This window comes from Elephas maximus, chromosome 8 (assembly GCF_024166365.1).
Source record: "Elephas maximus indicus isolate mEleMax1 chromosome 8, mEleMax1 primary haplotype, whole genome shotgun sequence".
Classification (NCBI taxonomy): domain Eukaryota; kingdom Metazoa; phylum Chordata; class Mammalia; order Proboscidea; family Elephantidae; genus Elephas; species Elephas maximus.
The window spans coordinates 22643714-22667912 of NC_064826.1; the positions used below are offsets into that span (position 1 = coordinate 22643714).

The following is a 24199-nucleotide window of genomic DNA, read 5'->3' on the forward strand; positions in this document are numbered from 1 at the left end:
CAAAGAATACTGAATATAGCATGGACTGCCAAAAGAACCAACAAATCTGTCTTGGAAGAAGTACAACCAGAATGCTCCTAAGAAGCAAGGATGGTGTGACTGTGTCTTAGATATTTTGGGCATGTTGTCCTGAAGAAGGACATCATGCTTGGTGAAGTAAAGGGTCAGCAGAAAAGAGGAAGACCCTCAAGGAGATGGATTGACACAGTGGCTCCAACAATGGGCTCAAGCATAGCAACAATTGTGACAATGGCGCAGGACCGGGCAGTGTTTTGTTCTGTTGTGCACAGGGTAGTTCTGAGTTGGAACCCACTGGCTGGCACCTAACAACAGCAACAACAGGGACGTGCATGGAAATTGACTGGTTACCTGGCATCCAATAGGCATTCATCAGATGGTAGTTACTAGCAGTATGTATTTGCAAATGAGTAAAATGGAGAGCTGGAAGGAAAGTTCTACCACTGTGGTGAGGTTTAGAATATTTGTGAGACAGAACTGGTGATGTTAAATATAATGTACACACACAACACACATGCACAAGCTCACACATACACATAATTCTCAACCAAAGTTTGTTCCCGAGACACCAGATCCAGGAAGGCACCTTTCAGTAGAGAGTTTTGGTGTCCCAGTGCAGGTACAAAACTCCTTAAAGGCAGGGTCCAAATCCTACATTCCCTCTGTGCCTCATCATGTGCATGGAAGGTGCTTAACAAATGTTGGTTGGTTTGAAAGATTAAAGCATGTTCCCCAAATAGCCTACATTTGGGGTACTGTAATGCTTCTTTCCACTTTTCCTTTCTTAAGGTTATGACAACTTTTCCCTTCTGCTTGTTAACTGGGGAACACACACACACACACACACACACACACACACACACACACACACACACAGAAGAAGAAGGGGTCAATCAGTTCCTGGGTGGCCCCTTTTCCATCCTTTCTCTTCTTCCAGGGATAATGAAGTCCTTTCTAAGAACTTCACTCTCTTGGCACTCATGGAGAAGAAAGAATAAAAATCTCAGAGTTACCATTTTTTTGAGGCTGTTTAAAGAGTGTTTGGATAAATGTTGTTCTTACTACCATAATGCTTCCTCTATTTTCACAGTTGGAAAAATTCATGTGTTTTGTTGCAACATAAAGAATAACTTCAAAGTGATAAACATCGGGCCCTTTCATGTGACATGCTAAGTGGCTCTGGGTCCCTCTGGGTTGATCTTCAAGGGGGTCATAAGACCACTAAACATGTTAGCAAATCCTGACCGTGAATAATGATCTCCCCTATAGTTTAAAGATTTCTTAGGAAGGCATAATAGGAGGGAAGAATGGAAACAACATGGACTCCAGCACAGTCAGACTTGAGCATTGTAGCTCTGCCACTTGAGCATCCTAGCTCTGTCACTTACTAGCTGTGTGACCTGGTTTCAGTTACTTAGTTCCATTACGCTCATCTTTAAGGAGAGCTGCTGGCACAGTAGTTAAGTGCTTAGCTGCTAATTGGAAGGTCGCAGATTTGAACCTATCAGCCACTCGGTAAAAACCACAGCCTTGTCATCTTTACTGATGACTTATACTGGGAGCAGTCTTCTGATCTGCTTCTGTAAAGATTACAGCCATGGAAGCCCTATGGGGCAGTTCTACCCTGCCCCGTAGGGTCACTATGAGTTGGAAGCATCTCAATGGCAATGGGTTTGGTTTGGTTTTCACTGATTCTTAGAATGGGAATAATACCATTTACAGTTACCTCAGAGTTTTACATTAGAGTCAAATGAAATAACTGATGAAGCATTAAGAACAGTATCTAGCACAGCAGGTATTTGATAAAAGCTAAGCTTCTTTCAGGAGCCCTGGTGGTGCAGTGGTTAAGCTCTTGGCTGCTAACCAAAAGATTGGCAGTTCAAACCCACCAGCTGCTCCTCGGGAGAAAGATGTGGCAGTCTGCTTCCATAAAGATTTATAGCCTTGGAAACCATGTGGGACAGTTCTACTCTGCCCTATAGGGTCACTGAGTTGGAATCAACTCTATGGCAATGGGATTTTGTTTTTTTAAGCTTCCTTCCCCACTCCCTTAGTTCCCCTGTAAAAAGAGAGTAATCTTCCCTGCCGCCTTCTTAGGGTTAGTGGTATTTTTATTCCTGAGCGCAAATGAGACAATATCAAAGCACTTTGTAAATGTAACAGTATCAACATAAGCAATGGAAACGACAGATTTTGTGATCTTAGATGTGACCCAGCTTTGCACATATTGAGAAGTTGGTCAAGATTCCGAATTAATTTTGACTCCCTTAGAAACTCCTTGGTGATGGACAAGTGAGTAGTTTTTGAACTCAATGCTTTTCCCCACTTAATTGATTAGAATTTTGCATAATTGAAAATGATGTAAAGAAGTAGTTTTAACTAGAAAATAGAGGTTAGTAAGAGGTCTTAGAACTTTACTGAAATCCTGTTACAAGCAAAAATTAAATCTGACATTATCCATAAAAACTCTCAAAGTAGTGGTTATTTCTGGAAATCCATTTAAGGAGGTGGGTTGAAGTTGGCACCTGGTGAAAGCTTTGAGCTTGCAGTTAGTCTGAGCCATTTATTAAACAGGTGAATTTACACGCACCACAAAAGGGGAAGAGAACCCATTGAAACTCATAGATTTTCATCATGAAATCTACCTTCTAAATTAAAATCGCCTTGGGTGTTCTGACTGTGTTTTTACTCCCAAACAAGTTTGTGCTGTCATGTAGGCTGTAGTATACAGGGAAATTAAGCAAGTTTGGCCACTAGCTGGGTTAGCTCCAGGCAGGAATTCTGTTTTCTTCTTGGTGACTCACCAAAAGAGTTCCTGGGTACTGCAAAAGGTTAACATGCTCAACTGCTAACTAAAATGTTGGTGGTTCAGGTCCACCCAGAGTTGCCTCGGTAGAAAGCCCGGTGGTCTACGTCCAAAAAACCAGCCATTGAAAAAAACCACAGTTCTATTCTAACACATGTGGGGTTGCCATGAGTCAGAATTGACTTCACAGCAACTGTTTTTTTTTTTTTGTTGTTGTTGTTGTTACACCATCCTCCCCTCCCAAACCAAGACTATTTTCTTCTTGCTATCTTATCTCCCCCAAACCTCTCCCAGGATTTCAGGGGACATTTGTTGAGTCAATGCGTGGTTGCACATAGGGATGGCAACTGTATTGAGTTGATTCTTTCTGTGGGAATAGAAACATATGTCCAGATCATCTCAGTTACTCCCTCATTCTGTAGTTAGTTGGTTCCGACTCATAGCGACCCTATATACGACAGAACAAAACGCTGTGTGGTCCTGCACCACCGTCACAATCATTGTTATGCTTGAACCCATTGTTGCAGCAACTGTGTCAGTCCATCTCCTTGAGGGTCTTCCTCTTTTTTGTTGATGCTCTGTTTTACCAAGCATGATGTCCTTCTCCAGGGACTGGTCCCTCCTATACCATGTTCAAAGTACGTGAGACGAAGTCTTGCCATCCTTACTTCCAAGGAACATTTTGGCTGTAACTCTTATGAGACAGATTATTTTTGCCCTTCTGGCAGTCCGTGGTATATTCAGTATTCTTCTCCAACACCATAATTCAAAGGCATCAGTTCTCCTTTGGTCTTCCTTATCCATTGTCCAGCTTTTACATGCATCTGAGGCAATTGAAAACACTATGGCTTGGGTGAGGTGCACCTTTGTCCTTAAAGTGACATCTTTGCTTTTTAAGACTTTAAGAGATCTTTTGCAGAAGATTTGCTCAAAGCAATGCGTCCTTTGATTTCCTGACTGCTGCTTCCATGGGTGTTGATTGTGGATCTAAGTAAAATTAAATTGTTGACAACTTCAATCTTTTCTTCATTTATCATGATGTTGCTTATTGGTCCATTTGTGAGGAATTTTGTTTTCTTTATGTTGAGGTGTAATCCATACTGAAGGTTATTGTCTTTGATCTTCATCAGTAAGTGCTTCAAGTCCTCCTCACTTCCAGCAAGCAAGGTTGTGTCATCTGCATATTGTGGTTGTTAATGAGCCTTCCTCCAATCCTGATGCCCTGTTCTTCTTCATATAGTCCAGCTTCTTGGATTATTTGCTCATCATACCAACTGAATAGCTTTCCCCAATTCTAGCTCTCTGTAAAAGACCAAAGAAATGCATAGGGTTTGGGTGGGATTGAAATCTGGCTAGTTTTTCCATGTTTGCCTGAGCTAAGTCTTGCAGAACCTGTGCTTAGTCCACACCAACACTGACTTCTGTTCTCCAAGAGAAATGTCCACATGGTAAACTTCTACATGCAACTTAAAGTGCTCCTGGTCGTTCAACATACACCCACAAAACACAAAGCTGAACTTACACATTCTAAAATACAATAGTGTCATGAATAATATCTTGTCTGAAGCCTTTTTTTTTGTCTCCCTTTAAAGGCTTGTTTGGCTTAAAATAGGCACTCTTTGTGTTCCTTTGTGATCTTGGGTAGGTTTGAACTGAGGGAAAATGAGGGGAATGGCATGTGCTTTTCTAAATGGAGACACAATTTGCATCGCTTTTAACAATAGGCAGCTTGGTTTCAGACTAGGCTACGGAAAGGTGGAGAGATGGTTTCAGGCCAGAGTGAAAAGAAATTGTGTCCTTACATGCTTCTCCTTCCCCATGTGGGGAACATTGAATTAAAATCATCTTCTGGAACTGGGTGCAGTCATCATCCTGAAAATGAGATCAGGATCCAAACTTGAAGAACCTGCCTTTTTCCACATGCAATCTACGCAAAGACTTAAAAGGCCCTGATTTTCATGTTATGTATTGCTGTGCCACTGTAAAAGAAGGGACTGTCTAACTTTAGCAGTAGTTTAAAGTACCTTGTCATCATTTGTAAACTTGCAGTGGGCCTGACTGTTTTCATCTGTGACATGTGTTCTCGCTTCATCTGAAAGCAGTTTTGTTGTTGTTGTTATTAGCTGTCTGTTCTGTTGGCTCCGACTCATGGCCATCCCATGTATAACAGAATGAAATGTTGTCTGATCCTGCACTATCTGCGTGGTCATTGGTGTGTTTGAACCCATTGTTGCAGCTATTGTATATTACCTTCCCACCTAGGGGGCTCGTCTTCCAGCTCTATATCAGATACTTTTCTGTTGTGATCCATAGGGTTTTCATTAGCTAATTTTCAGAATTAGATAGGCAAGCCTTTCTTCCTAGTCTGTCTTAGTCTAGAAGCTTTGTGGAAACCTGTTGCCCTAGGTTGGGCTCTCTAGAGAAACAAAACCAGTCAAGCATATAAATATATATATCCCGTTGCCATAGAGTCAGTTCTGACTCATATTGACCCTCTAGGACAGAGTAGAACTGTCCTGTAGGGTTTCCAAGGAGATCCTGGTGGATTTGAACTGCTGACCTTTTGGTTGGCAGCCAAGTTCTTAACCACTACGCCACTGGGGTTTCCATAAATATAAATATATATACATATTTATATCTAGGAAACGGCTCACGCGATTGTAGAAGCTGGAACGTCCCAAGTCTGTGGATCAGAATAGAGGCTTCTCCCAATTCACGTAGCTACAATTCGGAGAGCAGGGCTCTTGCTCACAGGCTGTGAAGATCGATGAATGCCAAGATTGGCAGGCAAGCTGATAGCTCAAGCCTTAAGAACTGGAGGTCAGATGAACAGGAGGCGGCCATAGGATCCAGAGCAAGCAAAAAGCCGGAAAGTCTGCTTATATTTGACTGCAGGCCACACCTCCAAGGAAACTCCCTTTCAACTGATTGGCTACTCTCAGCAGATTCCATCATGGGAGTGATCACATATAAACACTTAGAATCGTGGCACAGCCAAGGTGACACACAATCTTAACCATCACATCCCACCCCTTGTCAACTTGGCACATGTACATATCTCCTTAAACCAGACATAATCTCTAAATAAAGACAATTATAAAGTCATTCTTGTGCCTAATATGATACAACTAATACGTGTACAACTGAAAACACACTACCCATGTTTACGTCTTATATTTTATAAGTAAACAAAAATATTTGATGCACACATACAAAGCAGGAATACTCATAACAATTACAGTCCTCATTTCTGCAACTGGTCACGTGGCCATAACTGGTATTTAGAACTACCTCCTTCCACTATACATTCCGTATTCCCTTTACCCTCAGCAAGCACCTCAGCTGGTCATGGTTCTTTGCCTGGCAGGGTGGCCCATACCTTCATTCCTGAAGAGCCTGGGTCATTAGTAGTCATATTGGAATTGCGTTGCTTTAGTTTTCCATTGACTTTAATCACAGGGCATGGTAGTACTAAGAGACACTCTAAGGGATCTCTGGGATTCCAGACATAGTCTTATTCACCTCCGTTATGTAATATCAATCCGATTTCCTCTTGGTAATCAGGATCAATCACACCAGCCAGTATGGTAACTTCCTTCTTAGCCTGTTGATCCAGGGGTATAAGGAGCCCAAAGTGACCAGGTGGCATTCTTAACTTCCAGTTCAGCAGAGTCAGTGATGTGTCTCCAGGTGGGGGCATTCCTTCCTTTGGAACTAAGATCTGTATACCTGCAGAGCATAAGGTCGCAGGGACAGGAAGCAAAAATCTTGTGAGTGCGTGACTAGGGGTAATAGTGAGTGGTGCCACTCCCATTTCTACCCCTTGATTCTGGACCTGTGAATCCTGGCTATGGGCGAAACAGCACCATATATTGGACACTGGTTTAAAGCATATACAGCCTCCTAGAGAACATTGCCCCAACCCTGCAAGGTATTGCCACCTAGCTGGTGCTGTAATTGTGTCTTTAGAAGGCCATTCCATCATTCTATCAAGGCAGCTGCTTCAGGATGATAGGGAACACGGTAAGACCCTGCTGCCGTGCTTCATTTGCTGTGAAGTGAGTCTCTTGATCCAAGGCAATGCTGTGTGGGATACTATGATGGTGGTTAAGGCATTCTGTAAGTCCATGGATGGTAGTTTTGGCAGAAGCACTGCATGCAGAGAAGGCAAATCCATTATCCAGAGTAAGTGTCTATTCCAGTAAGGACAAAATGTTGTCCTTTCCATGATGGAAGTGGTCCAATGTAATCAACTTGTCACCAGATTGCTGGCTGATCACCTCAGTGGACAGCGCCATGTCGGGGACTCAGTGTTGGTCTCTGCTGCTGGCAGATTGGGCACTCAGCAGTGGCTATAGCCAGGTCAGCCTTCGTGAATAGAAGTCCATGTTGCTGGGTCCATGCATAACCTCCATCCCTGCCACCATGGCCGCTTTGTTCATGAGCCCATTGGGCAATGATGGGAGTAGCTGGGAAAAGAGGTTGAGTTGTTTCCATAGAACGAGCCATCCTATCCACTTGATTGTTGAAATCATCCTCTGCCGCGGTCACCCTTTGGTGAGAAGGCACATAAGACACAAATATCTTCACTTTTTTGGACCATTCAGAGAGGTCTGTCCACGTACCTCTTCCCCATAAATCCTTGTCTCCAATTTTCCAATCATGTTCCTTCTATGTCCCTGACTGCCCAGCCAAACCATTGGCTACAGCCCATGAATCAGTATATAATTGCACATCTGGCCATTTCTCCTTCCAAGCAAAGCGAACAGTCAGGTACACCGCTCAAAGTTCTGCCCACTGAGAGAATTTCCCTTCACCACTGTCCTTCAAGGAGGTCCCAGAAAGGGGCTGTAGTGCTGTCACTGTTCACTTTCAAGTGGTGCCTGCATATCATGCAGAGCCGTCTGTAAACCAGGTACAAGCTTTTTCTTCTTCAGTCAACTGATAATAAGGAGGTCCCCATAAGGCCAAAGGTGCAGACTGAGAGATGGAAGGTAATGTGATAGGAGTGGAGACCATGGGCATTTGGGCCACTTCTTTGTGCAACTTACTTGTACCTTTAGGTCCTGTTCAGACCTGCTCTCGTATATACCACTTCCATTTAATGATGGAGTTTTGCCGTGCATGTCCAACTTTATGACTCTGTGGGTCAGACAACACCTATTCATGATGGACAGCTCAGGCTACATGGTGACTTGGTGTCCTATGGTTAAATATTCAGTCTCTACTAAGGCCCGGTAACAAGCCAAAAACTGTTTCTCAAAAGGAGAGCAGTTATTTGCAGAGGATGGCAGGGCTTTGCTCCAAAATCCTAAGGGTGTGCACTGTGATTCACCAATAGGGGCCTGCCAAAGACTCCAAACAGTATCTCTGTCTGCTCCTGACACTTCAAGCACCATAGAATCAGCCGGATCATGTGACCCAGTTGGTAGAGTGGCTTGTACAACAGCCTGAACCTGTTGCAGAGCTTTCTTTTGTTCTAAGCCCCACTCAAAACTAGCAGCTTTTCTAGTCACTTGATAAATAGGCCGGAGTAGCACACCCAGATGAGGAATGTGTTGCCTCCAAAATCCAAAAAGGCCCACTAGGTGTTTTGCCTCCTTTTTAGTTGTGGGAGCAACCAGATGTAGTAACTTATCCTTCACTTTAGAAGGAGTATCTTGACCTGCCCCAAACCACTGGACCCCTAGAAATTTCACTGAGGTGGAAGGTGCCTGAATTTTTGTAGGATTAATTTCTCACCCTTTAGCACACAAATGTTTTTTCAATAATTCCAGTCATTGACACTTCTTCCGTACTAGGTCCAGTCAGCATAATGTCATCAGTGTAATGGACCAGTGTGACATCTTGTGGAAGAGAAAGATGGTCAAGGTCCCTGCAGACTAAATTATGACATAGGGCTGGAGGGTTGATATAGTCCTGAGGTAGGCAAGTGAAGGTGTGTTGCTGGCCTTGCTAGCTGAAGGCAGACTGCTTCTGATGGTTCTTCAAAACAGGTATGGAGAAAAAGGCATTAGCCAGATCAATAGCTGTATACCAGCTACCAGGAGAGGTACTAATTTGCTCAAGCAGTGAAACGACATCTGGAACAGCAGCTGCAGTTGGAGTCACAACCTGGTTAAGTTTTTGATAATCTACAGTCATTCTCCAAGATCCACCTGTTTTTTGCATAGGCCAAATGGGTGAGTTGAATGGGGATGTGGTGGGAATCACCGCCCCTGCATCCTTGATGGTGACAGTAATCTCTGTAATCCATCCAGGAATGTGGTATTGCTTTTGATTTTCTATTTTCCTAGGTAGGGCAGTTCTATTGGCTTCCACTTGGTTTTTCCTACCATGATAGCCCTTCCGCTATTTGTCAGAGATTCAATATGGGGGTTCTGCTAGTTGCTCAGTATATCTATTCCAATTAAACATTCTGAAACTGGGGAGATCACTACAGGATGAGTTTGGGGACCCACTGGGCCTACTGTGAGATGGACACGAGCCAAGACTCTATTAATAACCTGACCTCCTTATGCTCCCACGCTGACTGGTGGGCCACAGTGACGCTTTGGGTCTCCTGGAATTTTTGTCAGTTCAGAGCCAGTATCCAGTAATGCCCGAAAAATCTGATTATTTCCTTTTCCCCAGTGAACAGTCACTCTCATAAAAGGCCATATATTCCTTTGGGGAAGGCTGGGAGAAAGATTAACAGTAAAAATTTTTGACAGTGTATAGGAGTCCTTCCTCAAGGGGACCCAGCCTCCCTTTCATTCATTGAGGGACCGTGACTCTCTATTCTGGTGATTCGAGTTAGACTGCTGTTCACCTGACTTAGATGATCTATTTGTACAGATCAAGTAAATATTTAGTAGATTTTCCATCTATTTCACTTCTAGGGACACCATGACCAAGTAGCCAATGCTGTAAGTCCATACGTCAGACTATTCTGATTACTGCTTTGACTCTGCCATCCATTGCCATAACCACACCACCTTGTCTTTATCAACTGAGTGCAGCCACTTGACCCCTACTACCACAGGGTCCAATCAGCCCCATTGTAGTTAGGTGTCTTAATTCAGTTAGGGCAGTTCCCACTGTCAAATCTGATTTACATAAAATAGCAATCACAGCAGTCTTCAAGGATTCTGGAGCTCCCTTCACAAATTTATTCCTCACAGTTGTGGTAAAAGGTGTGTCCTCTGGGCACTCCATGTGTAGGTCTGTGGGTCTAACCTGATAAATCCACTCTAACATGCCAATTTCCCTAAGCCTTTGGATACCTTCTTCTACAGTATACCAAGGCAGGTCTGGTACTCCAACTTGATTTAGTGTAGACCAGCTGATAATACATGCTTCAGAAACCCAACCAAATGAACTGTTAGATCCTTTCCTAACTTCTTGAGCTGAAATATTGAATGAAGAACCTGTGCTTAGTGGACCCATATCAATAAACTCAGACTGATCCATCTTTATGTTCCTTATACCATTATCCCACCCCCTTAATAGCCATTCCCACACCTATTCCCCACCTCCCCCCCGCCAGGTTTCTGTTTGTACATATTAGAAAAATCAAGCAGTTCTTTTGGAGCGTGGTGTATCTCCTCCTGGGTCACACTTTGTACTTCACCTTTTGGAGCTCCCTGGGACTTATGTCTAGTTATCGGTCTAGAAGCCAGACTCAGTAGTGTGGAATTGTTTTGAGAACATTTAGCATTGTTTTGTAAAGTGCCTGCCTCAGGCAGTGTCCTAAGCTCTTTGAGGCATCTAGGCTAGGGCTAATCGCAGTAGATGGGAGTGGAGGGGCTAAGGGTTTTTCTGGGCAGGGTGGTTTAGCAGACAAACATGAAGGAATCTCCTCAGGTTGGACTGGTTCTGCTGGCAGGAGTGATTCAATGGAATTTAGAGGCTCAGTGACTCCAGCTTCCTGATTATTTCCCCATCCCAAGTTTCAGGATCCCATTTCTTCCTAATCAATGCCCTTACTTTCACTTCAGACACCTTTCAAGGTTGGCAACTGGGCTGGGGTTGTAATTCAGCCACTCTTTCAATAAGACTCTAGGTTTGGTTTTCGGCAATTTCAGCTTTGTTACTACAAGAAATAAGGCTTTATTTCAAAGCACAAGTTGAGCCTTGAGGTCGTTTATGCGGCACTTGAGCTTTGACTCTGAAGCCCTGACTGCATTTCTTTCTTTTACCGGTTTGTCTAGTGAAAGTAGGACCAACCAACCAGCTTCCTTATACTTTTCATTCTGACATAACTGTAGAAAGTTATTACACATGTGTTCACCCAGAGCCTTACCTTTCACTAATACCTGATCTGCTGGCAGTGATGTTTTTTGTATTTGTATCACTACTTCACACCATGGATTAGCAATGCCGTCTTTACTGCTAGAAGCAGAGTCATCAACGTCTTTAAGACTACCGAACTTGAGAACCAGTTTAGAAAATTCATCCTTAAAATTTTGTTTCTCTAGAACCATTCTCGGTACCAAAAGTCTTAGGCTGGGTTCTCTAGAGAAGCGAAACCAGTAAAGCATCTAAATATATATATATATAGAGAGATTTATATCAAGGAAACGGCTCATGCAAGTGTAGAGGCTGGGACATCTCAAGTCCATGGATCAGAATAGAGCCTTCTCCCAATTCACGTAGCTGCAGGGGCCAGTGAACCCAAGATCAGCAAGTTGGAGAGCAGGGCTCTTGCTCACAGGCTGTGAAGATCCACGAATGCTAAGATTGGCAGGCAAGCTGATAGCTTAAGTCCTAAGAACTGGAGGTTAAATGAACAGGAAGTGGCTGCAGGATCCATAGTTAGCAAAAAGCCAGAACGTCTGCTTATATTCGAATACAGGCCACACCCCCAAGGAAATTCCCTTTGAACTGATTGGCTACTTGCAGCAGATTCCATCATGGGAGTGATCACATATAAATGGTGAGAATCATGGCCCAGCCAAGTTGACACATAATCTTAACCATCACACTTGTTAACCATGGATGACCATATATTTGCAATATTGGTGGCACAGCTTCCAGAATCATAACAATATGTAAGGCACTATAGTATGACAAACTGACAGATGAGTAGTGAGAAGCAAATTTAATATCTACTTTAATAGGCATTGAAGGGGTTGTCCATTGGCAGTCATCATTAAATGGTATTGATTTGAAAATCCATCATAGATTATGAAATGAAAAATATCTTACTTCTTCAGCATTGAAGAGTATAAGCCAGAGGTCAAATCCTAGAATAGGATAATGGGCCAAAAACATCCATATAGCATCTCAATGAAACAACAATACCAACAAAGCTAGCATTTATGGAGAGCAACGTATGTACTTGATGCTTTACCTGAATTAACTCATTTGATCTTCTCAGCAGCTCCACAATTGCTATCAGTTTTATTTCAGAGGAAACTGCTGTTCAAATGGGCTCAGTCTCTTGACTAAGGCCCCAGAGCAGATGTGAGATTCAAGTTCAGAACTGTAGGAAGGTTGGCTTTGGTCAAGTCTGAATGCACCGTGTTGTGAAATAGAGCATGCGTTGCTTAAATAAACCTACTTGGCAGTCAAGAATCAAGGACAATTTCACCATACCCAGAAAAGCAAAACGATCTCTTTTGGTGACTCTACATCTAGAAAGCAAAAGGCGTAAAAAATAGACATGATTTGGAGTTTGGATTTCAAATACTTACTGCTAAACAAATGATGCCCAGCCTATGTGAATTTGTAGAGTATAAATGTTTCCTTTGCTCACTTTTCTGTGCTCCTAATCTTTTAATGTTAAATGCACCTGGAATCATAACAATGAAGAGTAGTCTTGCTCTCCCACTTACTGGATGCCAAATTTATATTCAGGTCTCCCAAAATGTACAATGCTCTGTTCTCACAAAAAATGGGCAACATCAGAGAATGTTCTGGGACTTTCTATTATTTTTCTTCCTGTGTTTTCTCCTTTCTTGGAGGGGTGTTTTCCTTTAACTCTTTTCCCCTTTTCTTTTTCTGACAGACAAATTTCCCTTCTCATTGAGGGAGGTGAAGAAGCTGTTTTTGTATAGTGACAACAGTGAAACATAACAAAACAAAATACACACACAAATCAACGGATTTTGAGTTGTGAAGCAGGTTAGGGAAAAGTATTGTTCCTCTGGTCACAATTCTCTCTCTCTTGCTAGGATGCCCTTTAAAAAATGAACAAACAAAAAACTTAGTGACCCTGTAGAATTGCCCCATAGGATTTCCAAGGCTGTGAATCTTTAGAGAAGCAGACTGCCACATCTTTTTCCCACGGAGTGGCTGGTGGGTTCGAACCACTGATCTTTTGGTTAGCAGCCAAATGCCTAACCATTCACTACCAGGCCTTCTTCAGGATGCCCATAGTGATTGATGGTGAATGAATGACCCCTTTGAGATGAAAGACTTGACATAAAAATCAAAGTATTGGGCCCTTCAAATTCCTTTGACAACTGTCTATCTGTATGGGTTGTTGAGATTTTGTGACAATATCTTCTTAATATATCAGTTTGCAAGGACATACAAAATTAAGTAATTTTGCATGTGATCATTTAAAACCAGATTTAGATGCCTCTTTGGAAATGGACTACAAATCCCGGGAATTTGTTCTAAGGAAGTAATCCTATTGATGTAAAACCAACCAACTCACCAATCAACCAACCATCCTCAAATCCATATGCTTAGAGATGCTATTGTGATAAAAACAAAAAAACAATCTAGACACAACTAAAATGTCTAAGAATCGTACAGTGAATTCATAATTACTTATTATTATAAAGCTAACATGTACAGATTGCTTATCATGTATTAAGCACTGTCCTAATCACGTTGTGTATATTAACTCATTCTTCATAAAAACCCTTTTTGAAAGGCTTCCATCATTTCCTGGCTATTATTGCCCTTCCTACTTTACAGATAAGGAAACTGAGGCACAGAGATGTGACTTGTCCGAGGTCAAACAGCTACAATGTGAGAAAGATGGGGTTCAAACTCAGGCCACCTTGCTTCAGGCACATTCACTTTAATGTCTTCAGATTATGATAAACCAACAGACAGGTTTATATAACATATGATAATTATGAAGGAAGTGTAACTGTGTGGAAGCAGGTATGAAAATGTGTTAACAACCAAAGAATACATAAGAATACATACGCTCTTAATACATATAGCCACATGGACAGGATTGGAAAAGTATTATGCGGTAATAAAGTGGTGGTTGCCAGGGGGCGGGAGATTTTTTCCCCTCAAAACTAGATGTCACATTGTCTCATCATAAATAAGTAAATTATATTATAAAGCACTCATTTTCTATACTTTTATTATTTTGCTGGTAACACCTATAAGTGACATCACTGCATATATTTGCTAATTAAGAATTTATGGTAATCGTTAAAAATGGCATGAGGGCAGTGCCTGACTTCCTCCAACCCAAGGGGGAAGGAGAACCAAGACTAAAACGGCAAAAGGCTGATTCCTATGAGGTGGGGGTCAGACAAGCCTCCTGTCTCTGCCATCGTTACCAATTTTGACACCAACCGTCCCTCCCACAGCACTCTCTACTTTTCTGCTGGGTTCGAGAATGCATTGCAATGGCCACATAGAACTCACAGATAATATTCACATTTATGAGGTTTATTAGGGAAGTAATAGATTACAGCTCAGGCTCAGAAACACTCAGGATACAGTGTTTTCATTAGGACAGGCTCTTCCCAGCCGTGCTCCGAGGCACACTTCTCCCTGGCACTCAGCTTTCTCTCTCCACGGGCCAGGAAGCCCAACGCGCCGCCTCCTGCTGCCAGGTATTTCTCTCTCGCTCTCTCTCTGTACCTTCGCTATGAGTTGGAACCGACTCGATGACAATGGGTTTGGTTTGATGCAGGTTCCATGACCTTGCCCTGGACAAGTTGTGCTGGCTCCCCCATTATTGTGTAGTCTTACTCTTCACCAAAGATACCACTTACCTATTAAACTCTGGGTTTTTTGAAGATGACAAAATTATTTCTTTTAAATAACTGATCCTATGCTCCATAAAGAAAACCACATATAAAATAACATAATGTAAACATATACATATGTATTTTTCTATTTATGTATATTTAAATAGAAGACAAACCCAACCTTAAAGAATATATAGCCTTTGAAATAAAATATAATTTTCAACAATAGTTTGATATCCATTTACTCATTTGCAAACCTAAAAAAAGACTGTTTTTTTCTTTTCAAAATTTGATTGACTTTCCTTTTTTTTTTTCCTGTTCAAGAGGTAATGCAAGTTTGAAAGCTATTTTCTTCTATATTTATCTCAATGCGTTGGCCGTTTCAATTTTTGGGTAGTTGCCACAAACCTAAAAACAACATCTACCTATAAAGAGCACATCTCTCTTTTTAGCAGGTACTTTGGGCACCAGGTAATCTGTATTAGTTTTCTAGAGCTGGTATAACAAAATACCACAAGCTGGTGGCCCATAGGAACAGACATTTATTGTCTTAAAATTCTGGAGGCCAGAAATCCAAATCAGGATATCGGCCGTGTTGATTCCTTCAGAAGGTTCTGAAAGAGAAACTGTTCTGTGCCTCTGTTCCAACTTCTGGTGGCTCCAGGCGTTCCTTGGCTTGCAGCTGCAGTGTCCTTCCCCTGAACTCCTGTGTGTGTATCTTTTCGTTTATAAGAATAGCATTCATAGATGATTAGGGCCTACCCTACTGCAGTATGACCTCATGTTACCTGAGAACATCTTCAAAGATCCTATTTCCAAACAGGATCACATTCACAGGTACGGAGGTTAGGACTTCAATGTATCTATCTTTTTTGGGGGGAGGGAGCAGGACACAATTTGATCCACAACATGGTCATTGGGGGTGTCTTTAGGACCTTCCATGTACCAGAGCCACAGATACATCCTCTGAGGGACACAGCTTCTGGGAAGTCAAGACTAGTGCAGGCCTTGGGGTGTGTAATGTGGTAGACTACTCTTGGATAGTCCATCAGTTTAACACCTGTAGAGAAATGTACTCAATGGCTGTAGAGTTGATCTCTCTTCTAGCACTATGCATTAATGCATGGAACCTTGACCACAGGTCAAGAACGTATCTTCACTCCAAAATAACCACACGTGATAGAAGGGCTGTCAAATACAGGTGAGCTAAGGCAGGTGTTAATTTCGTACCCTAGTGTCAGCTTTATAAAGAGTCTTTGTTAGTGCTTCTTTTTCAGAGAAGTTGTCTTAGTTATTTCAGAGCTTTTGATTTTTGTCACTACAATATGCTGACAGTAATGACTTTTTTTTTTTGACATGCAAAATTAACGTAATGTGAACTACAAAATTAATCTTCTTAGGGAGAATTGTGTCATTATCATCATCATCATAATTGCCAGTTATTGAGAAGGAAGAATGTGGCCATCTCATCTATTCTGTGATTAATTAATTAATTAATTGCTTTATACAGGGAGAACTCAAAGTAACATCTAAAGCATTGTGGAGGCTTCAGAGGAACAGAAAACAGAGTTTTTTCCTGTAGAAAGCACAGTTCTGTTGGCGGGGCGGGGGGGGGGGGGGCGGAGGGAACCACATTGAAACAGGAAATAAAGGACATTTGAACAAAGCCACTGATGTGAAATTTTGTTGCTGTGAAATTTGAATATTGGGTGACACACAGCATACCAGTGACCTGGGTGGGCAAAGTCAGGAAGACAAAGCTTTTTATAGGGGAAAGTGTTGAATTAGATCTTAAAGTGATGAACATGAATGAGTGGAATGGAGGTTCAAGCTTTCATTATGGGAAAGACAGAAAAGAGATGTGGGCAAGGAGGACCCAGGCCAATGTTGGGGCTCTGTGCCAAAGACAAAGCCTGAGCTACGTACAATGAGATCTCTATTTGATCTCAACAAATAGAAAGCCTGATAAACTTGTTAGGTGCCATCCAGTTGATTTCAACTCATAGTGACCCCATGCGGTAGAGTATAACTGCCCCATAGTGTATTCTGGCTGTTCTCTTTATGGGAGCAGATCGCCAGGTCTTTTCTCCTGCAGAACCGCTGGGTGGGTTCAAATACCAACCTTTCAGTGAATCGCTGAGCACTTAACTGTTGTGCCAGCAGGGCTTCTGATAAAATTCCTAAAAAAACCAAACCTATTGCCATCAAGTCAATTCCGACTCACAGCAACCCAACAGGACAGAGTAGAACTGCCTCATAGGGTTTCCAAGCAGCAGCTGGTGGACTCAAACTGCCAAACTTTAGGTTAGCAGCTGAGCTCTTAATCACTACACCACCAGGACAGTTAAAACCAAAGCTGTGTTTTAACGTTTTATCATGGAGGTACAAGGAATTCTTGTGTTCTCAGGCTGTAGAAGAGAATGTTAATGGGAAGATTCTTTATCTGGACCTGAGGTGGTACTTGGAGTATGTATCCATCTAGATGGCTGACTACCCCAGATCATCTAAACACCATCCAGTGGAGGCTTTATTTTTATTTCTGCTTGAGGAGTTTGGATTTGCTCTTTTAGATTGCTCCATCTGCAGCAGATATGAAAATTTCTGCTGTGTAGACCTTGCTATAGACACGTTTTATGTAAAGTTAGTGAAATGTTACCATTAAAATTCCTTCCCAGCACAGAAAGGAAGTTCATTATTCATTTGTTTATTAGATATTTGAGCAAAAATAGATATTTGAGCAAAAATAGATTGAGCACCTACTAAGTGCTGACACCTTGCTATGTGCTATGTATTTGTTTGAAGGCACCATGTTGATGCAATGGTTAAGCTCTTGGCAGCTAACAGATAGCTTGGCTTTTCAAACTCACCCAGCTGTTCCCCAGGGAGAAAAGACCTGAAGATCTGCTCCTGTAAAGATTATAGCCTAGAAAACACTATGGGGCAGTTCTACTCTGTCCTGTAATGTCTTTATTGAATATGAATCAGAATCGACTTGATAGCACACAACGTCACATCCACATATATTTATTGGGACAAACCAACAATATAAGGTCCCCGCTCTCATGTAGCTTACAATCTAGTAGAAAAGAGAGGCAATAAATGAGCCAAATAAACAGATATGTTGTCCTTGTTGTTAGGTGCCCTTGAGTCAGTTCTGACTTGTAGCAACCTCATGTACAACAGAACAAAACACTGCCTGGCGTGCACCATCCGCACAGTCGTTGCTATGCTTGAATTCATTGTTACAGCCACTGTGTCAATCCATTTCCTCGAGGGTCTTCCTCTTTTTTGCTGACCCTCTACTCTACCATCCTGATAACATGTCCAAAGTATGTGAGACGAAGTGTCGCCCTATTCGCTTTTAAAGAGCATTCTGGCTGAGCCTCTTCCAGTACAGATTTGTTTGGTCTTCTGGTAGTCCATGGTATATTCAATATCCTTTGCCAACACCATAATTCAAAGGCATCGATTCTTCTTTGATCTTCTTTATTCATTGTCCTGCTTTCACATGCATATGAGATGATTAAAAATACCTTGGCCTGGGTTGGGTGCACCTTAGTCTTCAAAGTGACATCTTTGCTTTTTAACACTTTAAAGAGGTCTTTTGCAGCAGATTTGCCCAATGAAATATGTCGTTTAATTTCTTGACTGCCGCTTCCATAGCTGTTGATTGTGAATCCAAGTAAGATGAAACCCTTGACAACTTTAATATTTTATCCATTTATCATGATGTTGCTTATTGGTCCAATTGTGAGGACTTTTTCTTTATGTTGAGGTGTAATCCACACTGAAGGCTGTGGCCTTTGATCTTTATCAGTAAATGCTTCAAGTCCTCTTCCCCTCAGAAAGCAAGGTTGTCATATGCATATCACAGGTTGTTAATGTATCTTCCTACAATCCTGATGCCACATTCTTCTTCATACAGTGCAGCTTCTCAGATTATTTGCTCAACATACAGATTGATTAAGTATGGTGAAATGATACAACCCTGATGCATACCTTTCCTGATTTTAAACTATGTGGCATACCCTTGTTCTGTTCAAACAACTGCCTCTTGGTCTATGTACAGGTACCACATGAGCACAATTAAGTGTTCTGGAATTCCCATTCTTCACAATGTTATCCATAATTTTTAAGATCCACACAGTCGAATGCCTTTGTATAGTCAATAAAACACAGGTAAACAAACATCTTCCCCGTATTCTCTGCTTTCAGCCAAGATCCATCTGACAGGAACAACGATAACCCTTTTTCTATATCCTGTTCTGAGTTCTCTGTCCAGGTACAGCTGCAACCGATTTTGAATGATCTTCAGCAAAATTTTACTTGCATGTGATATTAATGATATTTTTCGATAATTTTCTCATTCTGTTGGGTCACGTTTCTTTGGAATGGGTACAAATATGGATCTCTTCTAGTCATTTGGCTGGGTAACTGTTTTCCAAATTTCTTGGCATAGGTGAGTGAGCGCTTCCAGCACTACGTTCGTTTGTGGAAACATCTCAATTGTTACTCCGTCAATTCCTGGAGTCTTATTTTTCGCCAGTGCCTTCAGTGGGGCTTGGACTTCTTCCTTCGATACCATCAGTTGTTGATCATCTGCTTCCTTCTGAAATGGATGAATATCAATAATTCTTTTTGGTACAGTGACTCTTTGTATTCCTTCCAAGGTTTTTTTTGTGCTTTCTGTGTCGTTTAATATTTTGCCTATTGCATCTTTCAAAATTGCAGTCGAGGCTTGAATTTTTTCTTCAGTTCTTTCAGCTTGAGAAACACCAAGTGTGTTCTTCCCTTTTGGTTTTCTAACTCCAGGTCTTTGCACATTTCATTATAATACTTTACTTTGTCTTCTTGAGCCACCCTTTGCAATCTTCTGTTTAGCCCTTTTATTTCATCATTTCTTCCATTTGTTTTAACTACTTTATATTCAAGGGCAAGTTTCAGAGTCTCTTCTGACATCCATTTTGGACATTTCTTTCTTTACTGTCTTTTTAGTGACTTCTTGCTTCATGTATGATGTCCTTGTTGTCAAACCACAACTCATACAGTCTTTGGTTATTAGTGTTCAGTGTGTCAAATTTATTCTTGAGATGGTCCCTAAATTCAGTGGCATGTACTCAAGTTTGTGTTTTGACTCTCTTGGACTTGTTCTAATTTTCTTCAGCTTCAAATGGAACTTGCATACGAGGGATTGATGGTCTGTTCTGCAGTTGGCCCCAGGCCTTGTTCTGTCTGATGATATTGAGCTTCTCTGTTGTTTCTTTTCACAGATGTAGTAGGTTGGGTTCCTGTGTATTCCATCCGGTGAATTCTATGTGTATAGTCAGTGTTCATGTTATCAAAAAAAGGTATTTCCAACAAATAGATTGTTGGTCTTCAAAGATTCTGTCATTCAATCTCTGGCGTCGTTTCCATCTCCAAAGCCAAGTTTTCCAACTACTGATCTTCCTTCTTCGTTTCCAACTTTTGCATTACAATCAGCAGAAATTATCCAGTAATTATCAATGTATTCTGATTGCATGTTTGATCAATTTCAGACTGTAGAGATTGGTAAAAATCTCCGATTTCTTCGTCTTTAGTGTTAGTGTTTGGTACGTAAATTTCAATAATAGTTGTATCAACTGGTCTTCCTTGTAGGTGTATGAATATTGTCCTGTCACTGACAGCCTTGTACTTCAGGACAGATTTTGCAATTTTATTTTTGCACACGAGTACGCTGCCATTTCTCTTCAGTTTGTCATTCCTGCTGTAGTAGATGTTTTATTGTCTGGTTCAGAACAGCAAATACCAGTCCATTTCAGCTCACCAATGCCTAGGATATCAATGTTTATGTGGTCCATTTCATTTTCGATGACTTCTAATTTTTCTAGATTCATACTTCATACATTCCATGTTCTAATTATTAACAGATGCTTGCAACTGTTTCTTCTCATTTTGAGTCGTGCACGTCAGCAAGTGAAGATCTCTAAAGCTTGACTCCGCACGTGTCATTAAGGTCAACTCTACTTTGAGGAGGCAGCTGTTCCCCAGTTGTATTTTGAGTGCATTCCAATCTGAGGGGTTCATCTTCTGGCATTATATCATACAGTGTTCTGCTGATATTCGTAAGGTTTTCACTGGCCAATTTTTTTAGAGGTAGACTGCCAGGTCCTTCTTCCTAGTCTGTCTTAGTCTGGAAGCTCTGCTGAAACCTGTCCACCAGGGATGATCATTCTGGTATTTGATAGACTGTTGGCATAGCTCCTAGCATCACAGTAACATGTAAGCCACCACGGTATCACAAACTGACAGACAAGCGGTGGTAAAAAAAAATATATAAATTTCAAATAATAACAAATTGTGATAAACGATTTGGAGGTAACTCTAGGTTGCTTCATGTGTTTGTTTACTATCAAAACATCAAATCAGTTGCTATCAAGTCTTTTCCAACTCATGGCAACCTCCTGGTGTATCAGAGTAATATTGTGATCCATGGATTTTTCAGAAGTAGATTGCCAGTCTTTTCTTCTGAGGTACTTCTGGGTGAACTTGAACCTCCAACCTTTTGGTTAGCAGCTAAGTGTGTTAACTATTTGTATCACCCAGGGACTCCTTTTTTATTAGTGGGATCAGCAAATTACTGCCAGCTTACTGCCTATTTTTCTAAAGTTTTATTGAAACCTAGTATTTTTTTTTTTAGTGGTAATAATTGAATTGTGTCCCCCAAAAGGCATGCTGAAGTCCTAACCCTTGTGTCTGTGAATGTGACCTTGTTTGGGGCATAGCACTAGGAGGCTAAGCCACCCAGCTGTAGCAGTTAATTTAGATTTTGTCCGTGGCTCCTTTTTCATGACTATGGCAGAGTTGAATAGTTATGACAGAGACTTTATGGACTGCAAAACCTGAAATCCTTACTATGTGGCCCTTTTCAGGAAAAGTTTGCTGTGCCCAGGTTTCCTACACCATTTAAAAATTGAGGAGGCATTCTCATTTTTTATTTGATTAGGGTCTCAGACTGTCAAAGTCTAATCGATGACCCAACGTACTCCATTATAGAGAAGAAGGATGACGTGAGTGGCTCAAAGTCCCTCGAGAAGTCAACACCAGCACTTAGACTCCAACTTCATTTTACTTTCCAGTGTTTAATCCAACATATTAGAAGGGTGGACGCCCGGCTCCCCATATTTAATAGTTATTTGTAGTTTAACTTCTGTGAGTTGCCTGGTTGTGTCCTTTGCCTGCTTTTTTAAAATAAGGATGTTCACCTTTTTCTTAGATAACTTTAAGAACTCTTTCTGTTTTGAAGATGTCAATTCTGTGTTGGAAACATATTTTCCAATTTATCTTCTGTCTTTTAAATTTGTTTATATTATTATTTTTTGAATTTACAGAAGTTTTACTCTGTATGTAGTCAAGTCTATGACTCTTTTGGTTTCTTTATATTCTTAGGAACCCCTTCTCTACCCCCAGGTATCTGCTTGATGATGCTACAGTGAGAATCCTTGGACTTCCCAGGACAGTTGATTTCATGAGCTGTTTGTCTAATTAGCCAAATGAATGGAAGTATGTGTGGTCTTCATACTGGCCTCCGTAATCCCAGCTTCCCTGCCTCACACCGTCCTTCTATCCCTGACCTCCCAAGAGGCGAGGCTGTGTGAGTGGGATTTTGCAAGAATCTCATCTATGTGTGTTCTGCAAAGCTGAGCTGCTTCTCAGGCCCATCTACACTGTTGTTGTTGTTGTTAGGTGCTGCTGAGTCGGTTCTGACCTGTAGCGTTTTTATCTACACTGTATCAACCAGAAATTCCTAACTTCTGGGAATTGTAAGGTACCTGTCTTAGTTAGCTAGTTCTAACTAAGAAATACTACATTGGGTAGCTTTGAAGAACAGAAATTTATTTTCTCACAGTTCAGGAGGTTATAAATCCAAATTCAGGGTGCCAGTTATAGAGGAAGGCTCTCTCTCTGTTGGCTGTGGGAAGAGCCTAGTCTCAGCTTCTATAGCCCTGGTTCCTCTGTTCTTTGGCAGTCTTCATGTGGCATCTGTCTTCCCCCTTTTGTATTGGTTTGTCCCTATATCTATGCTGCTTCTTATAAGTCAGAAGTGATTAGGTTTAGCACACACCCTACACTGGTATGGTCTCATGAACATAACTAAGAAAACCCTCCTCCAGAATGGAATTATATCCATAGGTAATAGGGGTTAGTATTCTAACATACATTTTGGGGAACACACTTCAATCCATAAAAGTTCTTTTTCTTGGGTTCCCAGCATGAATGCAAGCTCTCACTCACACTGTCTGCCATCCCACACCATTTGTATATTTTGTTTGTCGTTTCAGTTGGGCTCTGGGGGCAGCAAGAGATTTAAGACACCTGTGTACAAATCACCATGTTATCTGGAAGTTCCTGGAAAACATGGCTTGACTGGTGTTTATTAATTTTTTTGATAGAAAGTTCTGTTCAAATGATTCTCCTTTATGTAGGTATGACTAAGGAGTAATGTATGCTGATTTCCTTGGGTGTCTTGCCAAAATCAGTCTCATTACTTGGTATTCACATTTTCCCATCTTCCATATAATCAGTCTATCAGGAAATCTAGTTAAATGAGGGATTTAGCATCCCTTTTGGTGGATAAACCATCAAAGATAGTGTTGAAACAGGTACATTTTCCAAGTGTTATTTATGTTCCAATTTTAAAAATAAAAAGGATTTGATCCTTAAGCAGGAGTGCCCCAGAGTCAACAAGAGTGCTGATCTTTTCCCTATGGTTCAGAAGGAAAAAATAACTTGTAGGGCAATGAAAGTTGAGATTGAGTGGAGGCTTTCTTTGAAGTCTTCTACCATTATAAACTCTTAGAAATGGAGTGAACTTTTAGAAGGTAACCTAGTGTAACTCCCTTATAATAGTAATACTGATAGTGATGATGATAGCAGCTAAAGTTTACTGCTAACCATACGCTAGCTTACTTAATTTTCACCATAATCCCATAAGCGTTACTCTCATTTTACAGATGAAGAAACCAAAGTCAAGGAGATTAATTAACTTGTCCAAGGTCATACAGCAAATAAATGTCATTGATGACGTCTGAACCTAGATTTGTCAGACTGCAATTCTAAAGCCTATGCACTTTGCTGTTATCCTCTGTTGCTACATTATACAACTGTGGAAACTGAGACAAAGAAAATTTAATTATTAAAAGCATAGGACTAGTTACTTGTAGAGCTGGGGCTAGAAGTTGCATCTTTGGACTCAGGGTCCTTGGAGGAACTCAGAGCCTCTAGGTCAGCAGGTGGTAAAAGACAGTGCCACTCTCTCTGGGTACCCTCTGTCACCACTGGGGGCTGCCCATCTTTGAGATGGGGGCTCACATGGCTTGCCCATGCTTCAAGTGTAATTCATATTATGACAGAATGGGATGTTAATGCTCTTGGAGTCTTAATTAAGTCCTATTCTTTCTCC

General features: G+C 41.3%; 1 protein-coding gene across 5 annotated transcripts in view; it reads left to right on the forward strand.

The window, feature by feature from the left end:
- GRM8 (glutamate metabotropic receptor 8) overlaps nucleotides 1-24199 on the forward strand; it is a 926910-nt gene that overhangs the window by 63606 nt on the left and 839105 nt on the right. The window lies entirely within an intron of this gene.